This window comes from Schistocerca piceifrons, chromosome 8 (genome assembly GCF_021461385.2).
Source record: "Schistocerca piceifrons isolate TAMUIC-IGC-003096 chromosome 8, iqSchPice1.1, whole genome shotgun sequence".
In the NCBI taxonomy this organism is placed as follows: Eukaryota; Metazoa; Arthropoda; class Insecta; order Orthoptera; family Acrididae; genus Schistocerca; species Schistocerca piceifrons.
Window position 1 is genome coordinate 62,674,897 of NC_060145.1, and position 22,519 is coordinate 62,697,415.

Sequence of the window (22,519 nt, forward strand, 5' to 3'; positions counted from 1 at the left end):
AAACCGCTCCCTCAGCCGGTAAAGTCATGGCGACGTTCTTCTAGGACCCTGAAGGGGCTATTTTGTTTCATATCCTCGGTCATCGACACTGATGGAAACTGAAGAAACGACTTCGGTATATCAGTCTCCACAAAATTTCAAATGAACTTTTGCTTCCCCATGACAACGCAACAAAGTGGCGCACCTGGGAGGGGCTCAAGAAACTTCAGTGGACTGATCTTCCTCATTCGTCCTACAGCCCTGATCTCTAACCTTCCTGCTCGTGGTCGTACGGTAGCGTTCTCGCTTCCCACGCCCGGGTTCCCGGGTTCGATTCCCAGCGGGGTCAGGGATTTTCTCTTCCTCGTGATGACTGGGTGTTGTGTGATGTCCTTAGGTTAGTTAGGTTTAAGTAGTTCTAAGTTCTAGGGGACTGATGACCTAAGATGTTAAGTCCTATAGTGCTCAGAGCCATTTGAACCATTTTCTAACCTTCCAACTTCCATCCGATTGGCCCAATGAAGGAAACACTCAATCCACGGGAAGGAATACGTGGATGGTGAGGAGAATACTGTTGCAGCAAGATGTTGGCCCCGAAGTCGACCAGTAGAGTAGAGTTTTGCCATGCGAACATATAGGCCCCCTGCAATAAGGTAGCGTAAGGGCGTCGCATTGAAACGAGATTATGTTGGAAAATAGGTGTTTGTAGCCAAAGAAATGCGGAATAATATGGTGTTTTAGAATCCCGAATAAAACCAACCTGCTTTCAGAAAATAAATGGGTTGCATAACTTACTGAACGCCCCTAGTACATCCCGCTAAATGACCACGACGAGAAAATTCGGGAAATTAGAAATATAATACAAAGATTTACCGATAGTAATTTTTCGCACGCGCCATTAGCTTGTGGAACAGTGGAAGGGGGATCAGTTAATGGTACCAGAAGTACCCTTCACCAACACCAATAGGTGGCTGGTGGAGTAGGATGTACAGCAGGGGGTCTCCAAACTACGGCCCCCGGGCCGAAACCGAACCGCGTTAGCTGGCCGGACATCCCTGGTATCCGGCCCGCCAAATATTTGAGGTGGTACCTATACTGCCAACAATTGAGTTTCGACGCCTATCACGACCAATACTCCGCGACATTGTCGCAGCTCTATCTTTACAAAGCGGAAAGTCATGGTTAAACTTGTGGCTATCGACATAATACACATTGGTTTGTTGCTTGATTCCACCACGAAATATTGACATCCCCACTGCTCTTTAAAGATTCTACATTCACTGTCAACCTTTCGTTTCTTTTCCATATTTGCACAGAACTTCACAAAATATTGTAACCTGAAAATAAAATTGTGCTATTTAATACTAATAAAACTAGGGAGTAGTCTGCCTAAACAAACTGCAATGAATTTATTTTAAGGTACTTTAATTACTAAATTAAATACTCACCTTTACACTGTAGTTCCACTAAAAAATAGTCAAAAAATACTCAAGCTGTGCTATACGTATTTCGATTTTCAGATTTTCCTTATCTCTTCGAATTCAAACTTTGAATTGTCCCACACTTCGTCGTCTCACCTACTAGTACAGCGCATAAAACACTAAAAAAACTCGTGAGACACTCGCAACATAGACACAATCACGTAACAGAACTATCAAATATATCCTCTGGCTCTGCTACTCGCTACGAGACTACATAACTAAACTTATTGTTGCACCGCTTGAAATAACAATGGGTTGACATACACTACCTCTGTTACGTCTTGCAGTAATAGCGTTGCTAACAATGATTTTGAGATTTCGTTAACTTTGCAGGACGCTTTCGTGAAGAATGTGCAATGACATACTTTTTTGTCGGTGAAATTTGCCAGAATAAAATACGCCAGAATTTCGGTCATGTGCGTCCACCAATCAAAATTATGTAATTAAATAAAAATTGCAGTTCGTTTTACTGCTAGGTATTCCCACAACCTTAGATTTTTGCAGTTTCATCTTCCCTTTAGCCTTACATTACGGTGATCATGGAGTGCTAGGGTGCTTTAATCCCACTAGGTAGATCTTGGCCCTTATGACTTCGTGGAGGAGTCAATGTGGCCCGCGGGCGAAAACGTTTGGAGACCCCTGATGTAGAGATACATGTCGAACATACGCTAAACGAATAAAAAATAATGGGAAATACCTGACGGTGCATGTGCCGAGCATGCAGGAGACCACAGCAGCAGAAGACGAGCCGATCAGCCATTCAAACGTCGTGCACAAAATGAGATCACAAGCTCTGTCAGGACCCCGTGAAACAGCCGTCAACGCTACGGATTCACCTTAATCACTCGTTTACCTCGAGAGACTCTGCAAGCCGCGCCTGCTCTGCCCCGGTCCTCCAGACAGAGCTCGTAGTGAGGGGCACGGCAGAGGGTGCTGCAGCACAAAGCGGCCGAGGCGACCCCGCCTGCGGGTTCTGCCCCACAAAGAAACCCGGCCCGCAGGTTTCCCGCTACAAAGAAACCCGCCTCGGCCCGAGAGCCGGCAGTTAGCGCAGGCTCTCAGCCCCGGGCGTCCTGCTATACAAGACCCCCCCACCCCTCCCACTGCGACTGTCACCGCGACCTCCTTACTGCACAGTGGTACAAAAGCTGCAGGCTACCATCTCCTGGCCAAGACCGCAGTCTGTCTCTTCCAGCAGTGCCCGTGTCCCGCACTCTACAACACCGGCACCATTATCCTCTAGCACAGCGTTCCCAAACTTGATAAATTTACCCCCTGAGGGGGTGAAATATAACTTTATTAAAGGTAAAAACGAAAGGTTTCAATTCTATTTCAATCACGGAACAAAATTATTTTTTTAAAAAATCATTACTTACACCAATATTTCGGAAGTCTATAATAATGATTACAAAAGTTATCAATAATTAATTTTCAGGATGAAGAAAAATTTCCGCTACCAGTCACAATAAAATAAATACCTCAAAGTTCAAGAACAGAAGATTGAAATAGTAAAAGAATTCAAATACCTCGGAGAATGGATTAGTTGGAATGCTGGGGAAAGCAAAGCAATGGAATCCAGAAAAAATAAACCTGAATTGGCCTTCCAACTAACAAAAAATACATACAACAAAAAATCCCTTTCATGGGGGTCCAAAATTACACATTACAAGACAGTGTATGCAGCAGAAACACTTAACATGAATTTCAAAGGCCAAATGGAGAAACTCGAGCTAAAGGAAAGAAAAAAATTAAGAAAAATCATTGGGCCAAAATTTCAAGACAATAAGATTATATACATCAAAAATGAAACTCTCTACAAGAAAATTGAAAAACTTTCAGATACTATGCGAAAAAGGAGAATAAATTTTTATGGTCATCTTCTCAGCATGAATTCCAACAGATTAACTAAACAAATTTTTGACTCCTTCCGTAACCGAAAAACGAAGCCAAACTGGTTTAAAGAAACCGAGAAAGACCTAGTGGAATTAAAGATTTCAGAAAATTCACTTACTGATCTAACTGCTAAATTAATTTCTAAAGATGAAAACATAAGGTTCCAAGACAAATTCACACAAAAGTCCAAACCCTTCATCTCGGAAGAAGAGAGGAGAAGAAGATCAGAAAGAATGAAGAAATACTGGGCCCTAAGAAAAGAACAACGCACAAAGAAATGATTGATCCAGCGTACCCCAAAGAGGGTGAAACGAAAGAAGAAGAAGAAAATATTTATTCGTCACAAACCTAATTCGGGCTTCTGCCCATTCTCAGGTATTTATACATTCATATACACGTTTGTATTTCTGGATATCGATAAAGATGAAGTATCCTCATTATAATTATGCTGTGGTGACAGTTTACGTCAAAGAAAGTTCTCTGACCAAACCCTACATGTTTGTATGTAAACACAGTGCATATCACGAGTTCACGACACAGTAGTGAAATATGTAGCTAAATTTCAAGAACACTGAAACATGGACGTTAAATGGTAACAAATGAGCAACAGAGTGGAAAAACTGTCACCACACAATAATAATAAGAAAGCAGATGGCAGTTGTAAGATACGAGGGACATGAAAGAGAAGCAGTGGTTGGGAAGGGAGTGAGACAGGGTTGTAGCCTCTCCCCGATGCTATTCAAGCTGTATATTGAGCAAGCAGTAAAGGAATCAAAAGAAAAGTTCGGAGTAGGTATTAAAATCCATGGAGAAGAAATAAAAACATTGAGGTTCGCCGATGACATTGTAATTCTGTCAGAGACAGCAAAGGACTTGGAAGAGCAGTTGAACGGAATGGACAGTGTCTTGAAAGGAGGGTACAAGATGAACATCAACAAAAGCAAAACCAGGATAATGGAATGTAGTCGAATTAAGTCGGGTGATGCTGAGGAAATTAGATTAGGAAATGAAACACTTAAAGTAGTAAAGGAGTTTTGCTATTTGGGGAGCAAAATAACTGATGATGGTAGAAGTAGAGAGGATATAAAATGTAGACTGGCAATGGCAAGGAAAGCGTTTCTGAAGAAGAGAAATTTGTTAATATCGAGTATAGAATTAAGTGTCAGGAAGTCGTTTCTGAAAGTATTTGTATGGAGTGTAGCCATGTGTGGAAGTGAAACATGGACGATAAATAGTTTAGACAAGAAGAGAATAAAAGCTTTCGAAATGTGGTGCTACAGAAGAATGCTGAAGATTAGATGGGTAGATCACATAACTAATGAGGAGGTATTGAATCTAATTGGGGAGATGAGGAGTTTGTGGCACCATTTGACTAGAAGAAGGGATCGGTTGGTAGGACATGTTCTGAGGCATCAAGGGATCACCAATTTAGCATTGGAGGGCAGCGTGGAGGGTAAAAATCGTAGAGGGAGACCAAGAGACGAATACACTAAGCAGATTCAGAAGGACGTAGGCTGCAATAGGTACTGGGAGATGAAGAAGCTTGCACAGGATAGAGTAGCATGGAGAGCTGCATCAAACCAGTCTCAGGACTGAAGACCACAACAACAACAACAACAACAACAACAACAACTTCATCTTTATTGATCTTCATCAATATAAAGATGTACATGAATGTGTAAACACCTGAGGATAGGCACAAACCCGAAACTGGTCGCGTGATGAATAAATAATGTTTTTATTGTGACTGGTACCGTAAATTTTTCTACACCCTGTAAAAGAACAGTCACGGAGTTCAACAGCATCCACTATGGATTTACTTAGTATTTTGAGCTTTTCCTCATTACAGAGAGTTATCTCCAACATAATAATTTATCTATCAGGGCACCCAGTCCATCGGATGATCTGGCTTCTCAAATGTGTACTGTTTCCGATTCACTTAGTGCCCTCCAGCGGTTCTGTTTGCTACAGATATACCACCCCTTAGTACAACGAATCCAAGAATGCCTTCATTCGCTCCCTGATGATGGAGCCAACGTGATCTTCATGTGGGTCCCTGGTCACATTGGAGTGTCGGGGGATGAAGCTGCTGATGCTGCTGCCAAGCCTGCACTCCGACTGCCTGGGCCTTTTAGCTGTTGATCTCTGTGTTGCTGCACTTACGAACGTTTGTCCCTCTGGTATGAACGCTGGTCTTCTCTATATGGGAACGAACTCCGGGAACTGAAACACCGTGGACGACTTCCTCTCGCCCCGAGGAGATGCTTTTAGCTCGCCTGCGTGTTGGGCACTGTCGTTTCAGTCACCGTCATTTGTTCAGTGGAGATCCTGCACCAATCTGCGCTTGCTGCAGCCGACGATTGACAGTGCGCCATTTTCTGACCCAATGGTGATTTCATGCCCGTTTACGTTTTAATGTACGTTTGACGTATGAATTATTAAGTATTTTAGCAGATGGAATGACACAGTCAAGGCAGCCTGTAAAAGGAAAAAGAAGGCGTATCAAAAATGGCTACGTACTGGAACTCTGGTACACAGAGAAAGTTATGTTGAAGAAAGAAACGAAGCCAAACAGATAATTACAGCATCCAAGAAGAAATCTTGGGAAGACTTTGGAAACAGGTTGGAGACTATGGGTCAAGCTGCTGGAAAACCATTCTGGAGTGTAATTAGCGATCTTCGAAAGGGAGGTAAGAAGGAAATGACAAGTATTTTGGACGGATCAGGAAAACTGCTGGTGAATCCTGTGGATGCCTTGGGCAGATGGAGGGAATATTTTGAAGAGTTGCTCAATGTAGGTGAAAATACGATCAGTAGTGTTTCAGATTTCGAGGTAGAATGGGAAAGGAATGATGATGGAAATAGGATCACATTTGAGGAAGTGGAGAAAATGGTCAATCAGATTGCAGTGCAATAAAGCAGCTGGGGTGGATGAAATTAAGTCGGAACTCATCAAATACAGTGGAATGTCAGGTCTTAAATGGCTACACAGGATAATTGAAATGGCCTGGGAGTCGGGTCAGGTTCCATCAGACTGGACAAAAGCAGTAATCACACCAATCTTTAAACATGGAAACAGAAAAGATTGTAACAACTACAGAGGTATATCTTTAATCAGCGTTGTGGGTAAAATCTTCTCAGGTATTGTTGAAAGGAAAGTGCGAGTATTAGTTGAGAACCAATTGGATGAAAATCAGTGTGAGTTTAGGCCTCTTAGAGGTTGTCAGGACCAGATCTTTAGCTTACGGCAAATAATGGAGAAGTGTTATGAGTGGAACAGGGAATTGTATCTATGCTTTATAGATCTAGAAAAGGCATATGGCCGGGTTCCTAGGAGGAAGCTATTGTCTGTTCTACGAGATTATGGAATAGGAGGCAAAGGTCTTTACATGGATAGTGAGGCAGCAGTTAGAGTTGACGGTAAATTGAGTTCATGGTTCAGAGTAGTTTCAGGGTTAAGACAAGGCTGCAACCTGTCTCCACTGTTCATATTATTTATGGATCATATGTTGAAAACAATAGAGTGGCTGGGTGAGATTAAGATATGTGAACACACAATAAGCAGTCTTGCACATGCGGATGACTTAGTTGTGATGGCAGATTCGATTGAAAGTTTGGAAAGTAATATTTCAGAGCTAGATCAGAAATGTAAGGACTATGGTATGAAGATTAGCATCTCCAAAACGAAAGTAATGTCAGTGGGAAAGAAATATAAACGGATTAGTTGCCAAATAGGAGGAACAAAGTTAGAACAGGTGGACGGTTTCAAGTACTTAGGATGCATATTCTCACAGGATGGCAACATAGTGAAAGAACTGGAAGCGAGTTGTAGCAAAGCTAATGCAGTGAGTGCTCAGCTACGATCTACTCTCTTCTGCAAGAAGGAAGTCAGTACCAAGACTGTTATCCGTGCACCGTTCAATCTTTCGACCAACTTTGTTGTATGGGAGCGAAAGCTGGGTGGATTCAGGTTACCTTATCAACAAGGTTGAGGTTACGGATATGAAAGTAGCTAGGATGATTGCAGGTACTAGTAGATGGGAACAATGGCAGGAGGGTGTCCACAATGAGGAAATCAAAGAAAAACTGGGAATGAACTCTATAGATGTAGCAGTCAGGGCGAACAGGCTTAGATGGTGGGGTCATGTTACACGCATGGGAGAAGCAAGGTTACTTAAGAGACTCATTGGTTCCGCAGTAGAGGGTAGGAGGAGTCGGGGCAGACCAAGGAGAAGGTACCTGGATTCGGTTAAGAATGATTTTGAAGTAACAGGTTTAACATCAGAAGAGGCACCAATGTTAGCACTGAATAGGGGATCATGGAGGAATTTTATAAGGGGGCTATGCTCCAGACTGAACGCTGAAAGGCATAATCAGTCTTAAATGATGATGATGATGATGATGATAGGAACTGTTTCTTGGGGATGGTTTATAGGTCTCTTAACTGTGCATTTTTAATCTCATCCATGCTTGTAAAACCGCTGTCCTTTAATGCCTGCTTTGAAATGATTATACCACTTGTATGCCCTTGGTTCACTTATAACAGGCTCACCAAAAGCAATATTTAACATACACTTTATTCCATTCATATAACAAAATTTAATACAGATTCTCTAATCTATTACATACAAAACAAATAATCGTTGATGCTACCAAAACACATGTAACATTTTTGACAGCTGCAACACAAAGAGTGTTTAAAAAGTAAGCAGAAATTTACAATTTTTTATGTCGTATTAGTCCGATTTGCACCACTTTTTTTGTCGCTGTCTTCGTAAACATGTCTCAAAAGTATGTGTACAATGTTATTCATAGCCGGCCGGAGTGGCCGAGCGGTTCTAGGCGCTACAGTCTGGAACCGCGCGACCGCTACGGTCGCAGGTTCGAATCCTGCCTCGGGCATGGATGTGTGTGATGTCCTTAGGTTAGTTAGGTTTAAGTAGTTCTAAGTTCTAGGGGACTGGTGACCTCAGATATTAAGTCGCATAGTGCTCAGAGCTATTTCAACCAATTATGGGACATAGTCGAGAGGTCTGTTCGAGCACAGATTTGTGCACCAGTAAAACTTCCGCAATTATGGAGTGCTATACAGGCAGCATGGCTAAATATTTCTGCAAGGGACTTCCAACGACTTGCTGAGTTTATGTCACGTCGAGTTAGAGCACTACACGGGGCGAAAGGATGGTTGAGCCAATAACCGGCAACAACGCTGTCTACGTCACAAGCAGGACTTACGAGACGTCATATTGTATTTTGTCGTTTTCAGTCGAATCCCATATTTGGTGGATAAGTTACGTTCTGCGAACAGATGCTGCTTCAGAGCACCAGTACATTTAGGATCTCTCGAGAACGCGTCGCTACCGGTAGGACTGGGCGCAGCAAAATGACGTGTAACGTCCTACTGGTATTGGTGCTTAAAGAATTTTCGTATCTCGTTATTTTGATATTATAGCTTGTTTGTTACGAAAGGCTATGGCACACTGAATATTCATCAAAAACACTTCGTGGTGCGATGAGTTATGATTAACTAACAGTTAATAACGTATTGGCGATTAAAGCCTTCAGAAGATCGTAATATAAAGTACACGGCCGAATGTCACACGAGTTCAGTGTAGCGTAGTGGATAGAAGAGTTATGCGTCTCACTGCATACACAATTTTATTATTCACCTTGGCATTTTTTACAATTTTGTGGGACTTCCTTACTAATTTAACAGAAATACTTTCTGTAATACTTACGCTATGTAAATAGAACTGCGCGCTCTCTCATGGCAGAATATTTTCGACTCTGTGAACTATCAGCTGATGTCCTTACTGACTGCACCTGGAACTTTCCTTTTTGCTTTACAACATGTTATATCGAACGTTTTCCTTTATGAGCGCTTGCTGAAAGGTAATGCCTCCGAATTTCTTATGTGAAAACTCTTAAAGGCTTTTAAAATGAAACAGACATTGTTAACATCCTACAGCTCTATTCTTTATGTCTTGCCAGCACAGCCACCCTGGTGACGAACACATTTCTCCCAACGAGAGACCAGTTGGTTGATACCATCGCTGTGGAATGTTTGACTTCGCTGACGGGGCCACAACCTCACCTCTCCTTGGACCGCTTCCATCACTGTCAAAGTGAAGTCCTTGAAGGTGGTCTTTAAGTTGTGGAAACAGATGAAAATCGCATTGGTTCAAAAATGGTTCAAATGGCTCTGAGCACTATGCGACGTAACTTCTGAGGTCATCAGTCGCCTAGAACTTACAACTAATTAAACCTAACTAATCTAAAGACATGACACACATCCATGCCCGAGGCAGGATTCGAACCTGCGACCGTAGCGGTCGCCCGGCTCGAGACTGTAGGGCCTAGAACCGCTCGGCCACTCCGGCCGGCCAAAATCGCATTGTACCAGGTCGGTACTGTGTAGAGGGTGATCGATGACAGTGATCCCAAGGGGCTGATTGGCTCCAGATGTCACAGTGCTCGCGTGTGGTCTGTTTTTCACATGCCAAAGGACAGGTTGCTGCATGTGTGGGGGAACTCTTCGAATTCTAAACTCAATTATAGCATGCCGTTCCTCACGCTCGGTCCAGACAGATTATTGCGAGCACCTGTCAACAGCTTGAATAACCAAATTTAACAGCGCCGACCGCTGTAAGACACGCAAGAAGAGACCCAGCGGGGGTCTCGAAGGTACAGACAGTGACGTGGGGCCGCGCTGAATACACTGCCGTGGACACCTGCGCCAGATTTCTCGTCTGAAGATCATTGGCGCGAAGAGCCCGATCGGAGTGGTACCACATACACTCGATTGCATTTTAATTCAGGGAGTTTAATGGCCAGGGGGCTACGGTAAACTCAACCTAGTTACCAGAATGAGATTTTCACTCTGCAGCGGAATGTGCGCTGATATGAAATTTCCTGGCAGATTAAAACTGTGTGCCGGACCGAGACTCGAACTCGGGACCTTTGCCTTTCGCCGGTAAGTGCTCTACCATCTGAGCTACCAAAGAACGACTCACGCCCCGTCCTCACAGCTTCACTTCTGCCAGTATCTAGTGTCCTACCTTCCAAACTTCACAGAAGCTCTCCGGCGAACCTACAGAACTAGCACTCCTGGACGAAAGGATATTGCGGAGACATACAAGCGCACACTCCGCTGCAGAGTGAAAATCTCATTCTGGAACATCCCACAGGCTGTGGCTAAGCCATGTCTCCGCAGTATCCTTTTTTCCAGGAGTTCTAGTTCTGCAGGTTCGCCGGAGAACTTCTGTGAAGTTTGGAAGGTAGGAGACGAGATACTGGCAGAAGTGAAGCTATGAGGACGGGGCGTGAGTCGTGCTTGGGTAGGTCAGATGGTAGAGCACTTGCCCGCGAAAAGCAAAGGTCACGAGTTCGAGTCCCGGTCCGACACACAATTTTAATCTGCCAGGAAGTTTCATCCTAGTTATGCACGAGCCACGCACGTACTCTGCAAGCTATTTGACATTGCAGTGTGTCCTGCTGCTGGATGCCACCGTGCCGAGGAGATACAGACTGCATGTAGGGGTGGGCTTCATTCCCAAGGATACATGCATACCTGTGTTGATCCATAGTGCCTTCCAGGGTGACAAGATCATCGACGGAAAGTCACGAAAAAAGTCCTCACACAATAACGCTCCCTCCTCCGACCTGGACCATTGCGACGACTGTTGCAGGATGTATGCTTTCAGACGTTTCACATACGATGGAGCAAAAAACGTGATTGATTTGAAAAGGCCACCTATCGACACCCAGTGGACGTCCAAATGCGGTACTGACGCGGAAATTCGAGACTTCGTCGCCGATGAACAACAGTCACCCATGTCAGAAATGTGCAAACAAACAGTTACAGTTATCTGTACGCGCTGTAATGGTTGGTTTTAGCATTTCTGTCATTCTTTCCCGCATTTTCGGAAATGTAATTTTTTTGCTATGTTACGATGATTCGAAAATGAGTCCCGGCCCGAAACGAGTCTCAGAGCGAATAAAAAAAAGTGAAATTTGCAACACCGGCTGGATTTCGTTGTACAGAGCTCCTGTGTTGTCTGTTGCAATACACAAAAGTCAGAAAATTATACCGATCTTGAATTTCTTGTTCTCGTACATAATGGCTCAGCTCGTTGTTCTTTAAGTTGTACGGCTTTTTGCGGATGATGCTGTAGCATATCGAGAGGTTGTAACAATGGAAAATTGTACTGAAATGCAGGAGGATCTGGAACGAACTGACGCATGGTGTAGGAAATGGCAATCGAATCTCAATGCAGACAAGTGTAATGTGCTGCGAATACACAGAAAGAAAGATCCTTTATCATTTAACTACAGGTCAGCAACTGGGAGCAGTTAATTCCATAAATTATCTGGGAGTAGGCATCAGGAGTGATTTAAAATGGAATGATCATATACAGTTGATCGTCGGTAATGCAGATGCCAGACAGATTAATTGGAAGGATCCTAAGGAAATGCAGTCCGAAAACAAAGAAAGTTGGCTGCAGTACACTTGTTCGCCCAATGCTTGAATACTGCTCACCGGTGTGGGATCCGTACCAGATAGGGTTGATAGAAGAGAGAGAGAGAAATCCCAGCGGAGAGCAGCAGTGCTCAGAGCCATTTGAACCATTTTTTTGAGATCTTTATGAATGGTCACCATACGATTGTGGGCGTAGAGGGGCTCCACTTAATATTTTCCCAACAGCGCCTGCCCACACACAACCCCGTAACTACTGGTCTCCCCATGCGTGCCTTGCCGACTGCTCGTCTACCGGCCACTTTACTCTGTGTGCATTACAACCCGACGCATGCAGAGGATCAGACAGTAGCTTGTCGTATTATAAACGTCCTGGGGTGGGGAGGGGGAATCGCCTCACTACCTGCCTGAAACCTTTTGCTGTTGGCAGGCGAGATGCTTCGCCTTGGGTGCTTTGCTGCAAACTCCAAACCTTTCGTTGATCTCTCTCCGCGGTCTTCACGTCCAGTCACGTGCCAGGGGCGTGACTGCTCTACCCCAGAGTGAAGTGGCGGCTTTGGACGGTATGACTGCACACGGGTTGTTGTTGTTGTTGTTGTTGTGGTGGTGGTGGTGGTGGTGGTAAAAAAATGGTTCAAATGGCTCTGAGCACTGTGGGACTCAACTGCTGAGGTCATTAGTCCCCTAGAACTTAGAACTAGTTAAACCTAACTAACCTAAGGACATCACAAACATCCATGCCCGAGGCAGGATTCGAACCTGCGACCGTAGCGGTCCTGCGTTTCCAGACTGCAGCGCCTTTAACCGCACGGCCACTTCGGCCGGCGGTGGTGGTGTTAGTGATGGGGTTGTCGAGTGATTAAGTCATGTTACAACAAGACTAGTACAGATCGCTTCCCTTATCATTTAGCTACAATATAGCAGGTCAGAAACTGGAAGCAGTTAATTCCATATATTATCTGGGAGTACGCATTAGGAGTGATTTAAAATGGAATGATCATATCAAGCTGATCGTCGGTAAAGCAGATGCCACACTGAGACTCATTGGAAGAATCCTAAGGAAATGCAATCAGAAAACAAAGGAAGTAGATTACAGTACACTCGTTCGCCCACTGCTTGAATACTGCTCAGCAGTGTGCGATCCGTACCAGATAGGGTTGATGGAAGAGAGCAGCGCGGTTCGATACAGGATCATTTAGTAACCGCGAAAGCGTTACGGAGATGATAGATAAACTCCAGTGGAAGACTCTGCAGGAGAGACGCTCAGTAGCTCGGTACAGGCTTTTGTTAAAGTTTCGGCAACATACCTTCACCGAAGAGTCAAGCAGTATATTGCTCCCTCCTACGTATATCTCGCGAAGAGACCATGAGGATAAAATCAGAGAGATTAGAGCCCACACAGAGGCACACCGACAATGTTTCTTTCCACGAACAAAACGAGACTGGAATACAAGGGAGAACCGATAGAGGTACTCAAGGTATCGTCCGCCACACACCGGTCAGGTGGCTTGTGGAGTATGGATGTAGATGTTCTCAGAAGAGGCCAACGTCCTCATGTGTTTTACGAACAAAATATTTTCTCTGTTATCTGGTGCGCGGGGTAGCCGGTCGGTCAAGGGCACCTTACCGCGGTTCGCGCGGCTGCCCCCGTCTGAGGTTCGAGTCGTCCCTCGGGCATGGGCGCACGCTTGGCGGTGCGACCAGAAATTTTCTGTCCCGCTCATGGCCACGAGCACTAACATATATGACATGTGCTGCGTGCGCGCGACCTTGAGCGGGACTGGTCGCACCGCCACGGGTATCTAGTTTTACTTAGACCCGCGGTGCGCTATAATTCACTTCCGTTGCGCGATATGACCTTGAACGCTGCGCGACGGGACTTTTTCTTTAGTTTTTATTGGCGATTCGTGTTAGAATGTGTACTCAGGGTTGTGTGTGTGTGTGTGTGTGTGTGTGTGTGTGTGTGTGTGTGTGTGTGTGCGTGTGTGTGTGTGTGTTTGTTTTGTCCTTAGCGAACTACAGACCTATATCATTGACGTCGGTTTGCAGTAGGGTTTTGGAGCATATACTGTATTTAAACATTATGAATCACCTCGAAGGGAACGATCTATTGATACTTAATCAGCATGGTTTCAGAAAACATCGTTCTTGTGCAACGCAGCTAGCTCTTTATTCGCACGAAGTAATGACCGCTATCGACAGGGGATCTCAGGTTGATTCCGTATTTCTGGATTTCCGGAAACCTTTTGACACCGTTCCTCACAAGCGACTTCTAATCAAGCTGCGGTCCTACGGGGTATCGTCTCAGTTGTGCGACTGGATTCGTGATTTCCTGTCAGGAAGGTGGCAGTTCGTAGTAATAGACGGCACATCATCGAGTAAAACTGAAGTGATATCAGGTGTTCCCAGGGAAGCGTCCTGGGACCTCTGCTGTTCCTGATCTATATAAATGATCTGGGTGACAATCTGAGCAGTTCTCTTAGGTGGTTCGCAGATGCTGCTGTAATTTACCGTCTAGTAAGGTCATCCGAATACCAGTATCAGTTGCAAAGCGATTTAGAAAAGACTGCTGTATTGTGTGCCAGGTGGCAGTTGACACTAAATAACGAAAAGCGTGCGGTGATCCACATGAGTTCCAAAAGAAATCCGTTGGAATTCGATTACTCGATAAATAGTACAGTTTTCAAGGCTGTCAATTCAACTAAGTACCTGGGTGTTAAAATTACGAACAACTTCAGTTGGAAAGACCACACAGGTAATATTGTGGGGAAGGCGAGCCAAAGGTTGCGTTTCATTGGCAGGACACTTAGAAGATGCAACAAGTCCACTAAAGAGACAGCTTACACTACACTCGTTCGTCCTCTGTTAGAATATTGCTGCGCGGTGTGGGATCCTTACCAGGTGGGATTGACGGAGGACATCGAAAGGGTGCAAAAAAGGGCAGCTCGTTTTGTATTATCACGTAATAGGGGAGAGAGTATGGCAGATATGATACGCGAGTTGGGATGGAAGTCATTACAGCAAAGTCGTTTTTCGTCGCGGCGAGATCTATTTACCAAATTTCAGTCGCCAACTTTCTCTTTCGAATGCGAAAATATTTTATTGAGCCCAACCTACATAGGTAGGAACGATCATCAAAATAAAATAAGAGAAATCAGAGCTCGAACAGAAAGGTTTAGGTGTTCGTTTTTCCCGCGCGCTGTTCGGGAGTGGAATGGTAGAGCGATAGTATGATTGTGGTTCGATGAACCCTCTGCCAAGCACTTTAATGTGAATTGGAGAGTAGTCATGTAGATGTAGAGGAAGTTAGTTTAAGTTAGATTAAGTAGTGTGTAAGCCTAGGGACCGATGACCTCAGCAGTTTGGTCCCACAGGTACTTACCATCACCGCACACTGTTATCAGTGATTCGGCGTAATGCATTCACGAAACAATCATAACAATAATTACGTTCTGTTGACTTTCGCAACAATGCAGTTGGATGAACTTTTAAATGAAACACTTTTTTGACATCCGATTTCCTGTATTTCACCACGATCAAGCTCATAGCGACTGCTGAACTTAAAAACTTTCATACATAGGCGCATCTTTACGAGTCCACATTACACGGTTACAACGGAGACGCGTCCCAGAATTGCCTCCCCCACGCCAGTTCTCCATGAAATCATCGCACAAACCCACTCCCACCAACTAACTTCAAAGAAGGTAAGAAATATGTTACATTTCCAATCTTTCAAAGAGTTTATGGATGTCAGTGCAGTCAAACTGCGGTAAACTTCATGTAGAAAATATTATTCGAACTACAAACATGTTTTATAATGAATGAACTATGTCGTAATCATAAATACAATTTGAAACTTTCTGGCAGATTAAAACTGTGTGCCGGACCGAGACTCGAACTCGGGACCTTTGCCTTCCGCGGGCAAGTGCTCTACCAACTGAGCTACCCAAGCACGACTCACGCCCCGTCCTCACAGCTTTACTTCTGCCAGTACCTCGCCTCCTACATTCCAAACTTCACAGAAGCTCTCCTGCAAACCTTGCAGAACTAGCACTCCTGGAAGAAAGGATATTGCGGAGGCATGGTTTAGCCACAGCCTGGGGGTTGTTTCTAGAATGACGGGGCGTGAGTCGTGCTAGGGTAGCTCAGTTGGTAGATCACTTGCCTGCGAAAGGCAAAGGTCCCGAGTTCGAGTCTCGGTCCAGCACACAGTTTTAATCTGCCAGGAAGTTTCATATCAACGCACACTCCGCTGTAGAGCGAAAATTTCGTTCTATAAATACAATTTATTTAACTAATTTTTAGTAATTTGTGTAATGCCAAAACTAAGTTTATTTGTCGATAACTGGTAAAACTAGCAAATCTGATTTCATGGGCTAATTAAAGTTTTCAGAGAGAAAGTTATAGTATGAAGAAACGTATTTCCGAAATATAATGGGAAAAAATTAATGTGATCAATAAAATTTCGACTGATAGTCGCCATGTATCGTAACAGTCATGAAAATTTTTCGTTTAGAAAGTACGTTATGCAAATTTCAGACAAAAAAAATTTGAAAAAAAAAATGGTATCGTCACCCACTGCTGAATACATGTCACAAAGGCAAAGATTCGTTTTAGGTTCTCGTGGGATAAGCAGCTTTCCGCAGATAGCATACAGGCACGCTAAGAATTGGTTTCCGCCTAGTAGGGTGTTTCACTTCTTCTCCAGACAGTGTGTGTGTAGAATACAACTTCAACAACAAAACCCTCATGAGAACAGAGGAATATCGTTGTGGCCGGAGTATTAAAACCTGCTGTGGTGCACACAGCAACGGTCGTCAGGCGCGAACAGGCAGACGCGAATTCCTGCCGGGCAGTAATGCAGTTTGAGCTGTCGGCCGCACGCCGCTACACGTTCCGTTGCGATGTGATGTGATGTGATTTACGGTTCCACAGTCCATTCATCCGCCAGCAGTAGCCGCAGCCAATGATCGCGTTTCAGCCCGCGGCCCGCTTTTCAATTTCCTCGTTTTTATTACTTCTTTTATTGTAACCGAAGGCCGCGAACGACAGACATTTTTATTCGAAAAATAAGCGTAATGTATTTCAGTGGCGTAACTTGATGAACGGCGTGTCCGTCCGGCCTGAAAAAATATTTCCATCGCCGCTTGGCGCACCAACTCCAGGGACTGCGAGTACTTGTATTACGGGTCACGCAGGGCGCGCCCGAAAGCTCTTCTCAGCGAGCTAGAAATGGCCCGACGGCAACCGCACGCCGAGGGCCGACTTCTCATTGCCGTTCTGTCACTCCAGCCTCGAAGTAGAAACGGTAGGTGTTCTCCACGTGAGCGCCGTATCTCGGACGGATATATGAAAACTGCGCTCAGTGAAATTTGCGCCCCCTTGAAAAATGTGATCTCTGCGCTTCTGGAACCTACCTGCCCACAAACAAGGGAACATTCACAGGTGTTAATAAACTAACTTCATGAAACTTGGCGGTTATGTAGGCGGGTCAAAATAACGAAACATGTATTTTTTACTTTCTTCCCTATTCCAATTGTAAGGGGTAAAACATGCCTTCAAGGTAAATTGGCATATTAGAATTAGGGGGAATATTTTCGGAACAATGATGTACAGGGTCAAAACTTTCGGGTCAAATCAAAACAGGTGATAGTGGGTCCACAACCGATAATATTTAGATAGTCATCCCATAGCTTGAAACGCATTTTCACTGTACACTACTGGCCATTAAAACTGCTACGCAAGCCGGGTGATACGCCAGTATGGCGATGACGAATACACGCTTCACCGCGATGTCGCCAAACACGGATGCGACCATCATGATGCTGTGCACAGAACCTGGTTCATCCGAAAAAATGACGTTTTGCCATTCGTGCACCCAGATTCGTCGTTCAGTACACCATCGCAGGCGCTTCTGTCTGTGATGCAGCGTCAACGGTAACCGCAGCCGCGGTCTCCGAGCTAATAGTCCATGCTGCTGCAAACGTCGTCGATCTGTTCGTGCAGATGGTTGTCTTGCAAATGTTCCCATCTGTTGACTCAGGGATCGAGACGTGGCTGCACGATCCGTTACAGCCATGCGGATAAGATGCCTGTCATCTCGACTGCTAGTGATACGAGGCCGTTGGGATCCAGCACGGCGTTCCGTATTACCCTCCTGAACCCATCGATTCCATATTCTGCTAACAGTCATTGGATCTCGACCAACGCGAGCAGCAATGTCGCGATACGATAAACCGCAATCGCGATAGGCTACAATCCGACCTTTATCAAAGTCGGAAACGTGATGGTACGCATTTCTCCTCCTTACACGAGGTAGCACAACAACGTTTCACCAGGCAACGCCGGTCAACTGCTGTTTGTGTATGAGAAATCGGTTGGAAACTTTCCTCATGTCAGCAAGTTGTAGGTGTCGCCACCGGCGCCAACCTTGTGTGAATGCTCTGAAAAGCTAATCATTTGCATTATCACATCATCATCTTGCGGTCGGTTAAATTTCGCGTCTGTAGCACGTCGTCTTCATGGTGTAACAATTTTAATGGCCACTAGTGTATTATGGACATACAGCGTACACCGCGTAAGAATAACATAGCTTTTAACAAGATGGCTAGCAATTCTTTCTTATTACTGTGACCATTTTCGACAGATCTACGCTGGCATCATCGGATCCCTGACACTTTTTATTTAACGAATCCTCACTATGTGACTTTCAATATTTCAACAAACATGCACAACCAATAATGTTACAAGATCCGATAGTGAAAACGTACATCTGTTGAAAGATGTCATAGTATAAGAAAGAATTGCCTGCGATCTTGGTCAGCTTGAGTCTTCAAGAATAATATAAATTCCAGATTGCCCCCAAGCTGAAGCAGTGTCAAACATACGAGTATATCCCATAATAAATGTTCAAAGCGACGACAGCCAGTCCCAATGGATGTGCTGAAACAGCGCGTGCAGTTCCGCCGCACTTTCGTAAAGATCCCAGGTATCTAACGGTGCACTGAAACAGCGACAGATAAACACCGTGCACCCCTGACCACCAAACAGAAATACTGGACAGAACTTAGCTCATAGCACGGGTGTCATGTGACGACCACAAGCATCGCACCACCGTCGAACAAATGTGCAGAACTATAGACCTACATCTCTAACGTCGATCAGTTGTAGAATTTTGGAACACGTATTATGTTCGAGTATAATGACTTTTCTGGAGACTAAAAATCTGCTCTGTCGGAATCAGCATGGGTTTCGAAAAAAACGATCGTGCGAAACCCAGCTCGCGCTAATCGTCCACGAGACTCAGAGGGCCATAGACACGGGTTCACAGGTAGGTGCCGTGTTTCTTGACTTCCGCAAGGCGTTTGATACAGTTCCCCCAAGGTCGTTAGATGAACAAAGTAAGAGCATGTGGACTATCAGGCCAATTGTTTGATTGGATTGAAGAGTTCCTAGATAACAGAACGCAGCAAGTCATTCTCAATGGAGAGAAGTCTTCCGAAGTAAGAGTGATTTCAGGTGTGCCGCAGGGGAGTGTAGTAGGACCGTTGCTATTAACAGTATATATAAATCGGAAGTTCACTGATGCTTTTTTCGGATGATGCTGTAGTATATCGAGAGGTTGAACAATGGAAAATTGTACTGAAATGCAGGAGGATCTGCAACGAATTGACGCATGGTGCAGGGAATGGCAATGGAATCTCAATGTAGACAAGTGTAATGTGATGCGAATACACAGAAAGAAAGATCCTTTATCATTTTAGCTACAGGTCAGCAACTAGGAGCAGTTATTTGCGTAAATTATCTGGGAGTGGGCATTAGGAATGATTTAAAATAGAATGACCATATAAAATTAATCGTCGGTAAAGAAGACGCCAACTGAGATTCATTGGAAGAATCCTAAGGAAATGCAGTCCGAAAACAAAGGAAGTTGGTTGCAGTATACTTGTTCGCCCACTGCTTGAATACTGCTCACCGGTGTGGGATCCGTACCATATAGGGTTGATAGAAGAGAGAGAGAGAAGATCCAACATGGAACATGGAACAGCATTCACGCAATGAGACGCGTGATCCCTCGTCGTTGGTTCCCCATGCGGATTCGAACTGGTGCTGGCATACCTTCCCGACCCGGAAGCGGTCACGACTATACGGGTGAGTTTAGTTATGGAACATTCATTTCAGCGCATTCTACTGCAGCGGCTCCTTCTCGCGCTAACATCTTTAGGCGGTGAGGAACAGTTACGTTGTAACACAGCACCATAATAGACAGGTACGATTGTGGCTTTCGCGGAAAAGTGAAAGCTGGTAGCTAGAACAACCCATTGTCAACACAATCCCCTGCTATACCCGCAGGACAGGACAGATAGTTTAATTTGTGGAAAGGGGCCAAAATGAGTGGCTGTCAGTTGCGCCCGAACTTACTACATTATTCATTTGATAAACATTAAAAGAGTAAAGAAAACATTAAAAACAGAGCAAGCCAAACATCAATTTTAGAACTTAATTCCCCGCTAAATTCGCCATTCAATCTCACACCTCAAGCGCAAAACAATTTTAATTTAAAACCGGCTGAAGGCCAATCACTTAAGACTCAAAAACAAGAATTTGTATTCTATAAGGCAGAAGGCCTCGTGTTAAAACATTTCTCTAAATTAGGCTGAAGGCCAAACAATCTCACGCCTTAAGGGCAGAACAACTTTAATTTAAAATCGGCTCGAAGCCATAAATAAACAAACAACAAGGACAAATAAGAAAAGGCAGCACATCAAACGGCGCTCAGAAGTTTCCAAGGGTCGGCCTGGAATTCAAAAACTAACGCTGAGAGGTGGCATGAGCTCCCTCTCATACTTCTATCTTACTCTGAGTAATTCGATTTTCCTCTCTAATTGCATGCGATGAAAAGTTGCTGTTCCTTCACACGCGGACTTCCCCCGCAGCGTCTCTCGGCACCCGGGTGGTCCGGCGACAGGCGGGGACTGCTGATCTTGGAAGGGTTAAGCCGACGGGTGTGAGGGAGTCGAGTGGATGCTTTCCAGACGCCGACATTGTCATAGAGCGGGAGCGACACGCCCACAGGGGCCTGAAGGAGCGGCTGGGCTAGAGATTCCGTTACTTCGCAGAAACTTAGTGAAAACGCTTTCTGATGGGCTACCAGCGAGGCGTGGGAATGACTTGTGTTCCCAGGCAGTCTTGGCGGGCAAATTCCCGCGTTTTCTGCAAAATCGTAACTGTGATTGGCTTGCTCAGGGCATAGCTCCATGACGTAGCAAAATCGGCGGAATGGTTGTGCTTCGGCAATAGAGTGGAATTTTCCGCCAGTTTTCGAGTTGCTGATTGAAACGTATAACCACAGCCACTGTCGTGGGGGCAGGAATGTTGTGTGTTCGGTTTGTACGGGTGCTCTTGAGAGTCGTCTCTCGCCCTTTGGTCGGGGTAGGTTACAAGACTGAGCTCTCGCTGCTCCGGACAGCCTGCCTTCCGTTGGCTGTCTAATATACTTTCATTTAATTGTAACTGTTTGACGAAGTTGCTGACTGTATCGGAGTTACTGTGTGACTTTGCTTGATAAAATCAATCACTATACTGCCAGTGATTGTGTGGCGAGCCTTCTTTGTCTCCATCAGAGGCGCATTTGTATTGATAGGAAGTCTTTAGTCTGGAACAACCAGACCAGGATAATTTGCTTCGGGCTATACTCGCGACATCATCATCACCATGACGGGACGTCGAAGCAACCAGCCATCGCCTTCGGTACGCCAGATCGTGTCCTTGCAGTTAAGAAGACAGTTTGGTAATGCATGTCCACAGCACCGGCAGATTAGGGAATTTTGCTGTGTGATAATCAGAGCTCAGCAGAGCGCGCCTGTTCCCGTCTTTTCTTACGTGGTTCTGTCTTGGATGTTCATTGTCTGAATTCTCACTACTGTAGCAGCAATTAATGTTGGGTTGACTGGGTGTTTCTCTTAAGATTTGAGTTGCAAGGAACTGGCTCCACATACCACTTGGTCATAAACGTCACACGCTAGTTTATGGACAACTTCACCTTCACAGCATTTATTTTAGTACCTAATTTGACGTATTGTAAGTGTTTCATGTGTTTTGTTTATTACTTCGAGTTTAGCCATAATAAATCACATTGTTATTTTGGATAAAACTTTCATTCTGTGGATCGGTAAAGCAACCCTTTCATTTCTCACTACATTAATGAAACTTTCCTTTATCAAATTAAGTTATTGCAGGTGCCAAACTCTTTTCTACTCCACTTGCAGGGTCGATAACAGTCAGTTCGCGTTTCTTCTTAATCCATGTGCAACAGCAAAAGTCGGAGTTAGAAAAGGGGGGGGGCTTAGAGCATCATTTTCATATGAAGATCTGGAAGAATTTAGTGTTAAATACACTGCTACCCCCGGTACCTCGCAACGCTCGCTTAGGTGTGACAGGAAGTCAACCCAACAATTCTCAATCCGACGGCAACCCAACCGACAAACAGCCAAGGGACCAAGCGACAGGATAAATTCCGCTCCACCCGACCAACAAACAACAGGGAGTTCAATGGAACAACGCAGAAGGTATCGGCGTCCACAACGAATTACACATTCAGTTGTCAAACTACACGCCGTGCTGGACGGCCACAACACGACGAGGAAAATACACTGCCTGAATTTACGTGAAAGCGCAGGGCAGGTAACCG

At 44.7% G+C, this 22,519-nt stretch overlaps 1 non-coding gene across 1 annotated transcript; it reads right to left on the reverse strand.

Moving 5' to 3' along the window:
* Nucleotides 1-15,707: 15,707 nt before the first annotated feature.
* On the reverse strand, nt 15,708-15,782 carry Trnap-cgg. The gene has a single exon. It is a non-coding gene; the product is annotated as a tRNA-Pro (tRNA).
* Nucleotides 15,783-22,519: the final 6,737 nt, after the last annotated feature.